Here is a 13,465-nt window from a genome sequence, read left to right as displayed (position 1 = left end):
CATCATAAGTGGACACTGTACATCAAGAAACATAACTCTATCCTGCTTTTTGCAAGAGTGATGGCCCTTTTTAGACTTAGAAAATCATGGGTAGGACAATATTTCTATTATACAAAAAAATCAGATGAGCGTCAGCACCCGCAAGGCGGTGCTCTTCTTTAAATTTTATTAGGGATAATTTTTCGCCTTTAGATTTTCAAAAAAAAAATTGTTTCATTTTAAACTTTTCGCATCATTTTGAAATACATGATTCTGATTCTGCAGCGTAATGTTATGAAATTTTGATAAAATAACGTGTTTTGAATCGAGAAATATACTATCAGGAACCAACAGGAACTGTCAAGGTATTGAATTTTTATTGTTTTTTAAAAAAAATATAAATTACTACATAAATCTTCTACATATATACAGTTCGAAATATACGTCATTTACAGCATGCGAGTCGTCTTACACCCCGGGGTGTAAGATGGATTTTTCCAGCACCGGTAAAGATACTGGAAATCCCCGTCTAGTATACAAGAATTATAAATTCTTCTGTTTCCTGTGACTAACCATGTATTTAACACAATGGAAAAACACAAAACAATTTTGCAGTAGATGATTTCAACAATTTGTTTTCCTATTTTAAAAGTTAAAACAGGAAATTGGGAAGAGGCTGGAAATTTATGCGGATATCCGATAATCGACATTTTGGGGTCATGGAACATCCGGTAAGGGATTAGACTTGTAATGTGTTCTTTCATGCATGGAACCCCAATTTTCTCAGAGTGGGTCCGACCGGCCCCCTCACTAAGACCAGGAAGGTCTAGCTAATAGGTACCAATCGTTTGAGCTATGACAAACATGTGTCTTTATACACTAAATAATGAGATGGTGTGCTTTTTTTGTGTTTATATGTTAGCCGTATAAATGAACAGGAATTGTTTTTGTTGAACAGGCTGAAATAGAAAAATTTGCAGCCCAGCTAGGAGGGTCAGGGGCATGCCCCTCTGGAAAATTTTGAAACTCAGCGCTTCATTTCCTGCATTCTGGGGCATTTTAGGAGCATTTAAGGGCACCTTTTCTGCTGCAGTTTTATATAAAATATACTCCTTATTTGCACAGTTTTAAGTACTAACCTGTTAAGTTTGGGGAAAATTATAAATTAAGTTTTATTAAAGGTATATTTTCTTAGATTCTTTGACATAATTAACATAAATATGAATTACAACGGGGTCATATATAGCAGCTGCCACATACACTTTGAATGCAATCCTAATGTGTTTTTTTTCCCCGTCTTCTTTCCTTTTTAGGGATTTTCCAGGGGGAGGGGGGGGGGGTCCGGACCCTCCCTCTGGATCCACGCATGTCCTTTGCACCGTTAGTCTATAGTGTCCAACAAAAATATCAATACGAAATGCTTTCTCTGGAAATATAAAAAATGTAAAAAAAAAATCAAAACCATCTATTGGAATGATTTTGGGAAATCATACCTTGCATTTTGGGAAATATGTCTGCCACATTTGGGAAAAAATAGTATATTTTTGGATTGGAAAATGGATTAATATACATGTAGGCCTCTGTTTATAAGAATTTTGGCTCTTGCTAATTCAGTCTTGTTCTAGATAGTATTTGTTTCTATAATATAAAAGTACATGTAGTATTAATAGGCCTAGCTGTGATATCAGTTAAACTGTGATCTTAGTTAACTACCAGTAGATGGTTTGTGTTCAATTTATATGAAACTACATCATTTTTAAAAGTTACCCAGCTATTGGATATTTTAGATTCGAAGTTTGTGTAAATAATTTTTTAGGCATGATAAATGTCATTTGAAATTTGTATACGTGTGTTTTATCTCGAATTAACATCAATCTTTCTTGCCTACCTAGCAGGGAAAGTATACAATTGTCTGAGCTGGTAAGGGCCTCCGTGGCCAAGTGGTTAAGGTCACTGATTTCAAATCACTTGCCCCTCATCGATGTTTGTTCAGGCCTCATTCGGGGCGTTAAATTCTTCATGTAAGAAGCCATCCAGCTTACGGAAGGTTGTTTATTCTACCCAGGTGCCCGCTCGTGATGAAATAATGCACGGAGGGGCACCTGGGGTCTTCCTCCACCATTAAAGCTGGAAAGTTGCCATATGACCTATCATGTGTTGGTGCGACATTAAATCCAAAAAGAAAAAAGAAAAAAAAACTTGTCCGAGCAGGTGCCAGGGATTTCCCTAGGGAAAAACGTTGTCTTAAGCAGTGTGCACTCTGGTGAAGTTACTTCTGTCCTTCCGTAACATTTTGTGTCTGCTCTGTAACTCCTAAACCCCTTGAAGGATTTTCATGAAACTTTGGTCAAATGGTCACCTTATCAAGATGATGTGCAGAACACATGAATCAGCCATGTCGGTTCAAGGTCAAGGTCACAACTGAAGATCAAAGGTTTGAGCTGCCATTTCGTTTCCTCTGTATCTCCTAAACACCTTGAAAGGTAATCATGAAACTGGGGTCAAATGATCACCTCATCAAGAACTCTTGAGTCTCATGAGTCAGCCATGTCAACTCAAGGTCAAGGTCACAACTCATTGTCAAAGGTTTGAGCTCTGTATCTCCTAATCAAGACGATGAGCAGAATTCATGGGTCAGTTCAAGCTCAAGGTCACAGCTGAAGGTCAAAGGTTTACCCTTTCACTATCCATAACAGTGGCGGGGGATTTAGCTTTCTTTCAGACTGCCTTGTCAAGAGTAAAATAAAAACCCAAGTAGCCAAATTATGTATGGCTCTGTACATGTACCTCATTTTGGCCAATTCTCTCATGGCTGGTCACATTTTCTTTTAAAAATTTCAAATGTAAAACTTTCCTCAATTGCTGTGCATTTTGTGTTAATTAACGGTAGATCAGTTCTTGTAGTTCCAATGGTAGAACATCTTTCAATTCAAAGAAAGAAGGTTCCGAGTTCAAGTCTCGGCGAGAACCTACCAAACACATAATGCACTTGCTGTAATATAAAATCTGTACATTAATGTACAAAACATGCTTTTTATGCAGTTTATTTTATTTCATCAGGAAGCACAAACTGCTTGTTAACTTATTATAAAAACTTCAACAGAAATAAATATATTTAAAAACGGGGTGTTGTTATTTTCATCCAAGTCAATTCCACATTATTGCTGATATCCTTTTTGTAAAACTTAAAGGTAACTTTTTTTGCCCTTTTACTAGCAACAATTTCCTCTCTCTTCTGGGGACAAATACATTGAAAACTGACATAAAAATCAAAGTCAAGAATAAAATACTATGTTAACACATGTTTTTAAACACTGAAAGAACTTTGAATCCCCACACTGGTTACATTCCTTTACATAAGATTTGCACTATTAAATAGTTTCATTCTTTTGCATTCAATACAGTTTAGCCATGTGACACAGGGCTCATCAGCACTTAAGTCTCATGGGTTTCCCAGTCACTGCTTAACATAAAATTTAGCCTGTTACCCATACAGTTTTAGCCATTTTCATGCTCACAATACAATTATTCATACACAAGAAAAATAGGAAAAAATTCTATGAAACAGTTTTTTCCAAATTAAAAAAAAATTATTCTTCTCTAAAGGTATTTTCATTGAAAATAGTTCACAAAAGTGAATAGGAAACAAGATTTATTTTTAGCTCACCTGTCACAAAGTGACAAGGTGAGCTTTTGTGATCGCGCAGCGTCCGTCGTCCGTCCGTCCGTCCGTCCGTAAACTTTTGCTTGTGACCACTCTAGAGGTCACATTTTTCATCAGATCTTTATAAAAATTGGTCAGAATGTTTACCTTGATGATATCTAGGTCAAGTTCGAAACTGGGTCACGTGCAGTCAAAAACTAGGTCAGTAGGTCTAAAAATAGAAAAACCTTGTGACCTCTCTAGAGGCCATATATTTCTCAAGATCTTCATGAAAATTGGTCAGAATGTTCACCTTGATTATATCTAGGTCAAGTTCGAAACTGGGTTACGTGCCGTTAAAAACTAGGTCAGTAGGTCAAATAATAGAAAAACCTTGTGACCACTCTAGAGGTCAAATTTTTCATGGGGTCTTTATGAAAATTGGTCAGAATGTTCACCTTGATGATATCTAGGTCAGGTTCGAAACTGGGTTACGTGCGGTCAAAAACTAGGTCAGTAGGTCTAAAAATAGAAAAACCTTGTGACCTCTCTAGAGGCTATATATTTTATAAGATCTTCATGAAAATTGGTCAGAATGTTCACCTTGATGATATCTAGGTCAAGTTCGAATCTAGGTCACGTGCCATCAAAAACTAGGTCAGTAGGTCAAATAATAGAAAAACCTTGTGACCTCTCTAAAGGCCAATTTTTTCATGGGATTTGTATGAAAGTTGGTCTGAATGTTCACCTTGATGATATCTAGGTCAAGTTTTAAACTGGGTCACGTGCGGTCAAAAACTAGGTCAGTAGGTCTAAAAATAGAAAAACCTTGTGACCTCTAGAGGCCATACTTTTGAATGGATCTTCATAAAAATTGGTCAGAATGTTCATCCTGATGATATCTAGGTCAAATTCGAAACTGGGTCACGTGCCTTCAAAAAGTAGGTCAGTAGGTCAAATAATGAAAAAACCTTGTGACCTCTCTAGAGGCCATATTTTTCATGGGATATGTATGAAAGTTTGTCTGACTGTTCATCTTGATGATATATAGGTCAAGTTTGAAACTTGGTCAGCTGCGGTCAAAAACTAGGTCAGTAGGTCTAAAATTAGAAAAATCTTTTGACCTCTCTAGAGGCCATATTTTTCAATAGATCTTCATGAAAATTGGTCTGAATGTTCACCTTGATGGTATCTAGGTCAGTTTTGAAACTGGGTCACATGCGGTCAAAAACTAGGCCAGTAGGTATAGAAATAGAAAAACCTTGTGACCTCTCTAGAGGCCATATTTTTCAGAGATCTTCATGAAAATTAGTGAGAATGTTCACCTTGATGATATCTAGGTCAAGTTCAAAACAGGGTCACGTACCTTTGAAAACTAGGTCAATAGGTCAAATAATAGAAAAACCTTGTGACCTCTGTGGAGGCCATATTTTTCAATGGATCTTCATGAAAATTGGTCAGAATTTTTATCTTGATGATATCTAGATCAAATTCAAAACTGGGTCACATGAGCTCAAAAACTTTGTCACTATATCAAATAATAGAAAAAACGACGTCATACTCAAAACTGGGTCATGTGGGAACAGGTGAGCGATTCAGGACCATCATGGTCCTCTTGTTCATTTTTAGAATCTACCCATTATTGTATGGATGTAGTATTACAAATATGATATCTAATAAGTATATAATAAAATCTGTAAAATGAATCAACCTTATTGTGCTGTCTTGATGTATATTTTGGTTGGTATTTATAAAAAAAAAAGCAGAAAATTAGGAAAATGTTGAAAAATCGCTGGCAGTTCCAGCAACCGGTCGCACGAAGCTCGCCGATGGCGCTATCATTAATGTCTATGATACGTATCTGTAGCTAACAAAGTTATTACAGAAATAGATCTAATATTACTACAACCAAATTGAGAATAATTGCATTGCTGAAATAATATTTATACCCGTGACCGGCCGCGCGAAACCCGTTGATGGCGCAGTTTGTAATGAACATGATTAAAAGTCACTAACAAACTTGTTACTGAAATGGATAACAATATTTAATACTACAACCATTGTGAAAGAGAATAATTTCATTGCTGAAATGGATAATATTCATACCCGGGAAGCCGCGACGACCGACCGCGCAAAGTAATGTCTATAATACGTACCTGAAATTAACAAACTTATTACTGAAATGGATAATATGAAAACAATCAAATGAAGAATAACTTCAATTTCATTAGTGAAATGTATAATATTTACACCAGAGTAGCCGACGACCGGCCATGCGAGACCCGTCGGTTGCGCGTGCGAGACCCGTCGGTTGCGCTATCAGTAATGTATATGATGCGTACCTGTAACTAACAAACTTATAACTGACATAATAATAATTTATTACTACTACCAAATGGAGAATGATTTCATTGCCGTATTGGATAATATTCATCCCTGGGTTGCCGACGACCGGCCGTGCGAGACCCGTCGGTTGCGCTATCAGTAATGTATATGATGCGTACCTGTAACTATCAAACCTATTACTGAAATGGATAATATGAAAACAATCAAATGAAGAATACCCTTACAGAAGAAAAAGGCCTGCTGCGTACTCTTGCTGTGTACATACAGCGTATATGATGCGTACATGATGTGTACTGAAGTCAAGGGCTTTAAATAGTACGCAGGATATACACCGCACATACACCGATAGTACGTTTGTAGTACACTTTTGACATGCAAATGAGCTCTGCCGCGTACTACTTGCTGCGTACATGCTGTGGACTACATAGTACACAGGATGTACGCTGGAGGAATTTAGTATGCATGAAATAGTACGCAACATGTACGCAGCACATACACTTTTCACATGCAAATGAGCCTGCGGTGTACTACCCCTGCGGCGTACATGCTGTGTACTCCTGTGGCGTACATGCTGTGTACTCCTGCGGCGTACATGCTGTGTACTCCTGCGGCGTATATGCTGTGTACTCCTGGCCCGAGTCCTGTGGCGTACATGCTGTGTACTCCTGCTGCATACATGCTGTGTACTCTTGTGATAATGTAAATTCCTTACCCCACCAACTTTTGTAAAAAAAGATAAGTGACATGCATCAATAAGTATTTACCCTTACCAAAATAATGTAGACTGATGTTATCAAATAAATTAGTATGCTTTTCTTCATCCACTTTTCAATGAAATAAATCAATTTTTGTAGCATGTAATTTGGTAAACATTTGAAGAAAATGGTGTAACTGCATCAAGGGGAAACAACTTTAATGCAACTAAATATAAGTGTTATGATTTATTATAGATGATGTGTGCGTAGTATGTATTTATTTTGATTAAAATCCATCTGAGAACAATCTAGGACTGGAATTATATAAGCATTTATACACTTTTACGTCCGTAAAAAGTAGCGCACCAAAAAATTTTGGATTGATTTTTTCCAATGGGGCGAGCGCAATTAGCCAAAAACATTCTGAAAATATACGAGCGGCAAATCCGATGAACAACTTTTTAATCTGGTGAGGCCTTAATGAGTTAACATAATGAGCATTAAAGCCTTTATAAAACATTATAGAATGGTGTTTTGCTTAAGAGTATTCAAATAACAGTGAGAGCTATTAATTCTTCTCATTCGGGCGCTGTTGAGGCATTAACTTAGTAATTATTTCATGTATTACAAAATGTAATGCAACGAAGTTCAAATAAGGCTTTTCAATTATCCAAGTTAGAAAGCTCCAGGATTAATTCAAAATGAAAAAGAATATATTTTTACACTGCATGCAAGGTGCAGCTCAGAAATCACTAAGATGTAAGCTTCACAAATGAACATTGCAAATAGTAAATGGCAAAATTTCATTGTTCAGAATACCGGTAATCTGAACTATTCTATGCTATTAAGATAAAAGTTACTCGGAAATCAAGTTCTTGCTTCCAAAAAAAAAAAAAAATGTACAAATCCTTCCTGCATCAAGTGTTCTTCAGACTTTTACCTAAAAAAATTCAAAGTATAAACACCAAAAGAAAATGAACAAGTCCCTCCCGCATATATGAAGTTTACTTCAGACTTTAACTTATAAAAAAAAAAACTGAGTATAAATGCCAAAAGAAACTGTACAAGTCTTTCCCGCATATATGAAGTGTACTGCACAAATTTCAAAGTATCTGCGGTGTACATGCAGTGTACTATTTTCTTGTACAAGTCCCTCCTGCGTACATGCAGTGTACTCCTTAAATTTTCAGAGTCTGTGCTGCGTACTTGAAGTGTACTAGTGACCTCCTGCGTACATGCTGTGTACTCCTCGAAATAGTACGCGGCATGTACGCGGCATGCGGTGTATGTAAAATGTACTCCTCTGGCGTACTGCTGTGTTCGCGGCATATACACAGCAAATACGCAGCATGTACGCCACAGAGGCTTGCTTCTGTAAGGGTAACTTCATTAGTGAAATGTATAATATTTACACCAGAGTAGCCGACGACCGGCCGTGCGAGACCCGTCGGTTGCGCTATCAGTAATGTATATGATGCATACCTGTAACTAACAAACTTGTAACTGAAATAATAATAATTTATTACTACTACCAAATGGCGAATGATTTCATTGCCGTATTGGATAATATTCATCCCTGGGTTGCCGACGACCGGCCGTGCGAGACCCGTCGGTTGCGCTATCAGTAATGTATATGATGCGTACCTGTAACTAACAAACTTATAACTGAAATAGATAATAATTTATGACTACGACGAAATAGAGAATAATTTCATTGCCGAAATGGATAATATTTTATTTCTGGGTAGCCGACGACCGACCGCGCAAAGCCCAGGTAATGTATATGATGTGTACCTATATCTAACAAACTTATTACTGAAATGGATAATAATTTATGACTACGACGAAATGGAGAATAATTTCATTGCCGAAATGGATAATATTTTATTCCTGGGTAGCCGACGACCGGCCGCGCGAAGTCCCGGTAATGTATATGATGCGTACCTGTAACTACAAACTTACTGCTGAAATGGATAATAATTTATGACTAAGACGAAATGGAGAATAATTTCATTGCCGAAATGGATAATATTTTATTCCTGGGTAGCCGACGACCGGCCGCGCGAAGCCCAGGTAATGTATATGATGCGTACCTATATCTAACAAACTTATTACTGAAATTGATAATAATTCATGACTACGACGAAATGGAGAATAATTTCATTGCCGAAATGGATAATATTTTATTCCTGGGTAGCCGACGACCGGCCTTGCGAAGTCCCGGTAATGTATATGATGCGTACCTGTAACTAACAAACTTACTGCTGAAATGGATAATAATTTATGGCTACCACGAAATGGAGAATAATTATATTGCCGAAATGAATCATATTTTATTTCTGGGTAGCCGACGACCGGCCGCACGAAGCCCTGGTAATGTATATGATGTGTACATGTACCTAACAAACTTATTACTGAAATGAATAATAATTTATGACTACGACAAAATGGAGAATAATATCATTGCCGAAATGGATAATATTTTATTCCTGGGTAGCCGACGACCGGCCGCGCGAAGTCCCGGTAATGTATATGGTGCGTACCTGTAACTAACAAACTTACTGCTGAAATGGATAATAATTTATGGCTACCACGAAATGGAGAATAATTATATTGCCGAAATGGATCATATTTTATTTCTGGGTAGCCGACGACCGACCGCACGAAGCCCAGGTAATGTAGATGATGCGTACATGTACCTAACAAACTTATTACTGAAATGGATAATAATTTATGACTACGACAAAATGGAGAATAATTTCAATGCAGCAATGGGTCATATTTTATTTCTGGGTAGCCGACGACCGGCCGCACGAAACCCCGGTAATGTATACGATGCGTACCTGTACTTAACAAACTTATTACTGAAATGGATAACAAATTATGACTACGGCGAAATAATTTCATTGCCGAAATGGATAATATTTATTTCTGGCGATCGAAGTCCCGATTATGTATATGATGCGTACATGTTACTAACAAACTTATATATTGCTGAAATGGATAATAATTTATAAAGTTCTACAACCAAATGGAGAATAATTTCATTACCGAAGCCCCCGTAGTGTATATGATGCGCACCTGTATTACTGAAATGGATAATAATTTATAACAACAACCAAATGGAGAATACATCTAATTTCATTGCCAAAATGGATAATATTTTATTTCTGGGTAGCCGACGACCGGCCGAAGCCCCGGTAGTGTATATGATGCGCACCTGTATTACTGAAATGGATAATAATTTATAACTACAACCAAACGGAGAATACATCTAATTTCATTGCCAAAATGAATAATATTTTATTTCTGGGTGGCCGACAACCGGCCGCACGAAGGGCCGGTTATGTATATAATGCGAACGGATAAACTTATTACTGAAATGGATAATAATTTATAACTACTGCAGTACAACCAAATGGAGAATAATTTCATTGACGAAATGGATAATGTTTATTCCTTCTTTGCCTAGATAGGGAATAGTAGGTATATGGAGAATATTTAATGATCAAATATTTAAACCAAATGGAGAATAATTTAAACCATCGATAATTTGTTAATTAATCAATGATTATACTTATTTATTATGACAACTAGTGATTTAAATGATTGTCGCAATCGTTGTCGTAAAAATTCAAATTATTATCCATTACGTCATCGAAATTATTCTCCTAAACAACCTCTACTGTTAGAGTGACCTTCATTTGATGTGTGAAAATATAGTGAACAAAAGCTTTCAATGCAGCTGTTCCAGAGTACAAAAACAGCTCAGTTTGAAAGACCTGAAGTAAAAGTAGCTGTATAAAAAGTAAAACTAAAATTTGGAAATGGACAAAGAAGATATTTTACCTTTCAAAATAGATCTACTTTATTAAAAATTCATGAATGGCAAAAGTTAGTTCAAAGTTTCAATTAGTGCATAGGAGAATTTTCTTACTGAATAGAACTAAACTTAGCACAAAATCTGTTTCTAAATCTGACCACCTCATGTATTAAAACGAAAATAATCTGTACATATTGCTGTTTTCAGCATACATAAAAGTAGTGCAATGTGCGGACAATTATTTTTCTGTGTATGGTGTGCCAAACTGCCTAAAATTGTAAGAGAAGTCTCAGACTTAATGTGAACAAGATTTGGCGACGATTCAAAATTCTTTTCAGGGATTGTGCAAGTATAAGAAAGGTTTAATTTATTATTGTGGAATTTATGTACTTACGCGCTGCTTTTCTCACGGAAAATTTGGTGGAAATGGAATTTTCGGCATTTCCTGCGGTAACTACCGAAATTACTTAACGTAATTTTCTGACACATGCATGATTGTATATTCATAAATTATAAAAACAAACGAAATATTTGCTTTATCACGGTATATGCAAATATTTTTAGACAATCTTGAAACATTTGGCCACAGTATTTCCGCATACTGGTCGGGGACAGGTTCGATGTGTATAGCGATTCCTTAGACGTTTCATGCGTCGTAAACTAACCAATTTTGATCTTTCGACTTTTTATACAATTTAAGAATTTATGCAGCATGTAATAAATCGCAGAAAAAAAGTACAGCCAAATAAGTTAGGAGGTATTACAATTTGTATACAACTGTAGATAACTACGAAACATTTTACAAAATGCAATCAATTGAACTTCTCACGCGAAAACCAGAAGATTAAAATCAGCAGTATCTCAAAAGTAATTTTTCTGTATCTTGGTTCTTCGTTAAACAATGACATTTTTTCACACTTTCATAGATTTAAACTGATAATAAATGTGTATTGAAATTCCGGCATAGAAATGGACACTGACTTTACATTAGTGATTACTGCGGTGTTGACAGCGGAAGCAGCGGTCCAGTACTAAGACTGTCTACGAAACCAAGGATAACGAGTTCTTTATCTGAAAATTACGAACATTGGGATCAGTGTTCAGTATACACCTGAAAATAATAGACTTGCTATTTGCCGAGTGCACACTTCTTTTCTATCGTCGTTAATATAAAGTAGACTAATAAATATTCGTACATATGCATAATCTCATAAACACTTCTTTAATGCATGTTCTCTGAAATTAACAAATAACTGGCTCAACTGAGACACCATACTTTAAAGTAAATTCAGTTTATTCACCACGAGGTTCAAAATGCACGGGAGTCTCGTTGTAGTACATGCCTTTAATTTCACATGGTTAAGTGTAAACAAATAGTTAAATTTGCTTCGTTTTATTTCTCACGGAAAAGATCGGACGGTTTTTTATATTGGAATAATTATAGAACATATATGCATTTAAAGTTGAAAGTTGATTGTTTTCTACAGGACGTTAAACTGAAATAAGTAAGCACTTTTACTTTTTCAGCAATGTTCCTCAGGTGAACTTTGACATTGTTTACGAAGAGAAATCAGTTTTGTGTCATCTTGAAATGCGTTGTTCGGCTGAAACATATAGTTCCCGGAAAAGTTCTAAAATGGTTTATTTTGGGGATTTTTGTTTTATTTATAAATTCAACACAATGTGCAATATTTCCAGTTTTTGAAAATGATTGAAATTCAGCTTTATTTTAGAAAAAGTTCCAATCTTTCAATAATATTTATGCACTTGCTGATATTTTTTACTTTTACAAGTTACATTTGAAAATATTCTTGCCTAGCGTAAAAAAATGACCGGCTCGGGCAAGTCGGGCTATTAACTTCGCCATCCCTGGCTTTAATTTAGTTTAATTGATAAAATTCTACTTATAGCATGTATAAATGAAAAAGATTGCGATCTGACAATATTGACAATGATAAATATCTATACTCCAACTTTTGGTCAAAATTGCGGATATCCGAGCACTCGGATACTCGTTACAGCATTATTATTTTTAATGTTAACTTGAATTTGTGATTTTATATTTTCCGTCTGGCGCATTTGATTTTGTCCGGTAAATATTTATTTTCTTTTTATCAACTTTCGCAAAGCAGGGCCTCTGTGTCTGTGTGGTTAGAAGTCGCTGACTTCAAACAATTTACCCCTCATCGATGTGGGTTCGAAACCTCGCTTGGGGCGTAGAATTCTTCATGTGAGGAAGCCATCCAGCTGGCTTACGGAAAGTCGGTGGTTCTACCCAGGTGCCCGCTCGTGATGAAATAGTGCACGGAGGGGCACCTGGGGTCTTCCTGCACCATCAAAGCTGGAAAGTCGCCATATGACCTAAACTTGTGTCGGTGCGACGTTAAACCTAACAAAATAAAAATAAAATAAATTCAGTTACAAGCATTGATTTTACAGGATTAATTGTTTACCAGCATGTGCAGTTGTGAAATTTCCACATGCAGATTCATTCAGTCTGTGGGCAGGGCTTTTCATCAGGAAATTGGGAAGAGGCCCAGGCCTTTCAAATTGGGAAATGTATGCGCGATTATTGTCCATTTTTGGAAAAAAGCTATTTGTGGAAATATGGGTACTAGTGTATAAATTTGAACAGTAATAAGTATTTTCAACTGAAATTTAACTTTAACTGGTATCGATTTTTTGTTTTAAATCATCATCTGGTTTACAGGCGTCTTGAACGGTAATAGTACTAATAGAATTAACAGCAGGATCATTGGACTGTTATCACAGCTAGGCACTGCCACACACAGTCATTGTTTGAAATAGAAGAAACTTCCTCGGCAGAAACAGTGGAAATAGTAGTATCTATACTGTGTGCGAGCGTGTGTTTGTGCTGCTATCTTGACGAGGTGAAGAATCTAAGTACACAACAACATACCGAGGTTCCTCAAAATACCGAGGTATATATCTCCGTTACCTCGGAAAGCTAACCTCATT

Source organism: Mercenaria mercenaria, chromosome 1 (genome assembly GCF_021730395.1).
Source record: "Mercenaria mercenaria strain notata chromosome 1, MADL_Memer_1, whole genome shotgun sequence".
Classification (NCBI taxonomy): Eukaryota; Metazoa; Mollusca; class Bivalvia; order Venerida; family Veneridae; genus Mercenaria; species Mercenaria mercenaria.
The sequence above is the reverse complement of the archived record's forward strand: the minus strand, read 5'-3'. Positions refer to the sequence as shown.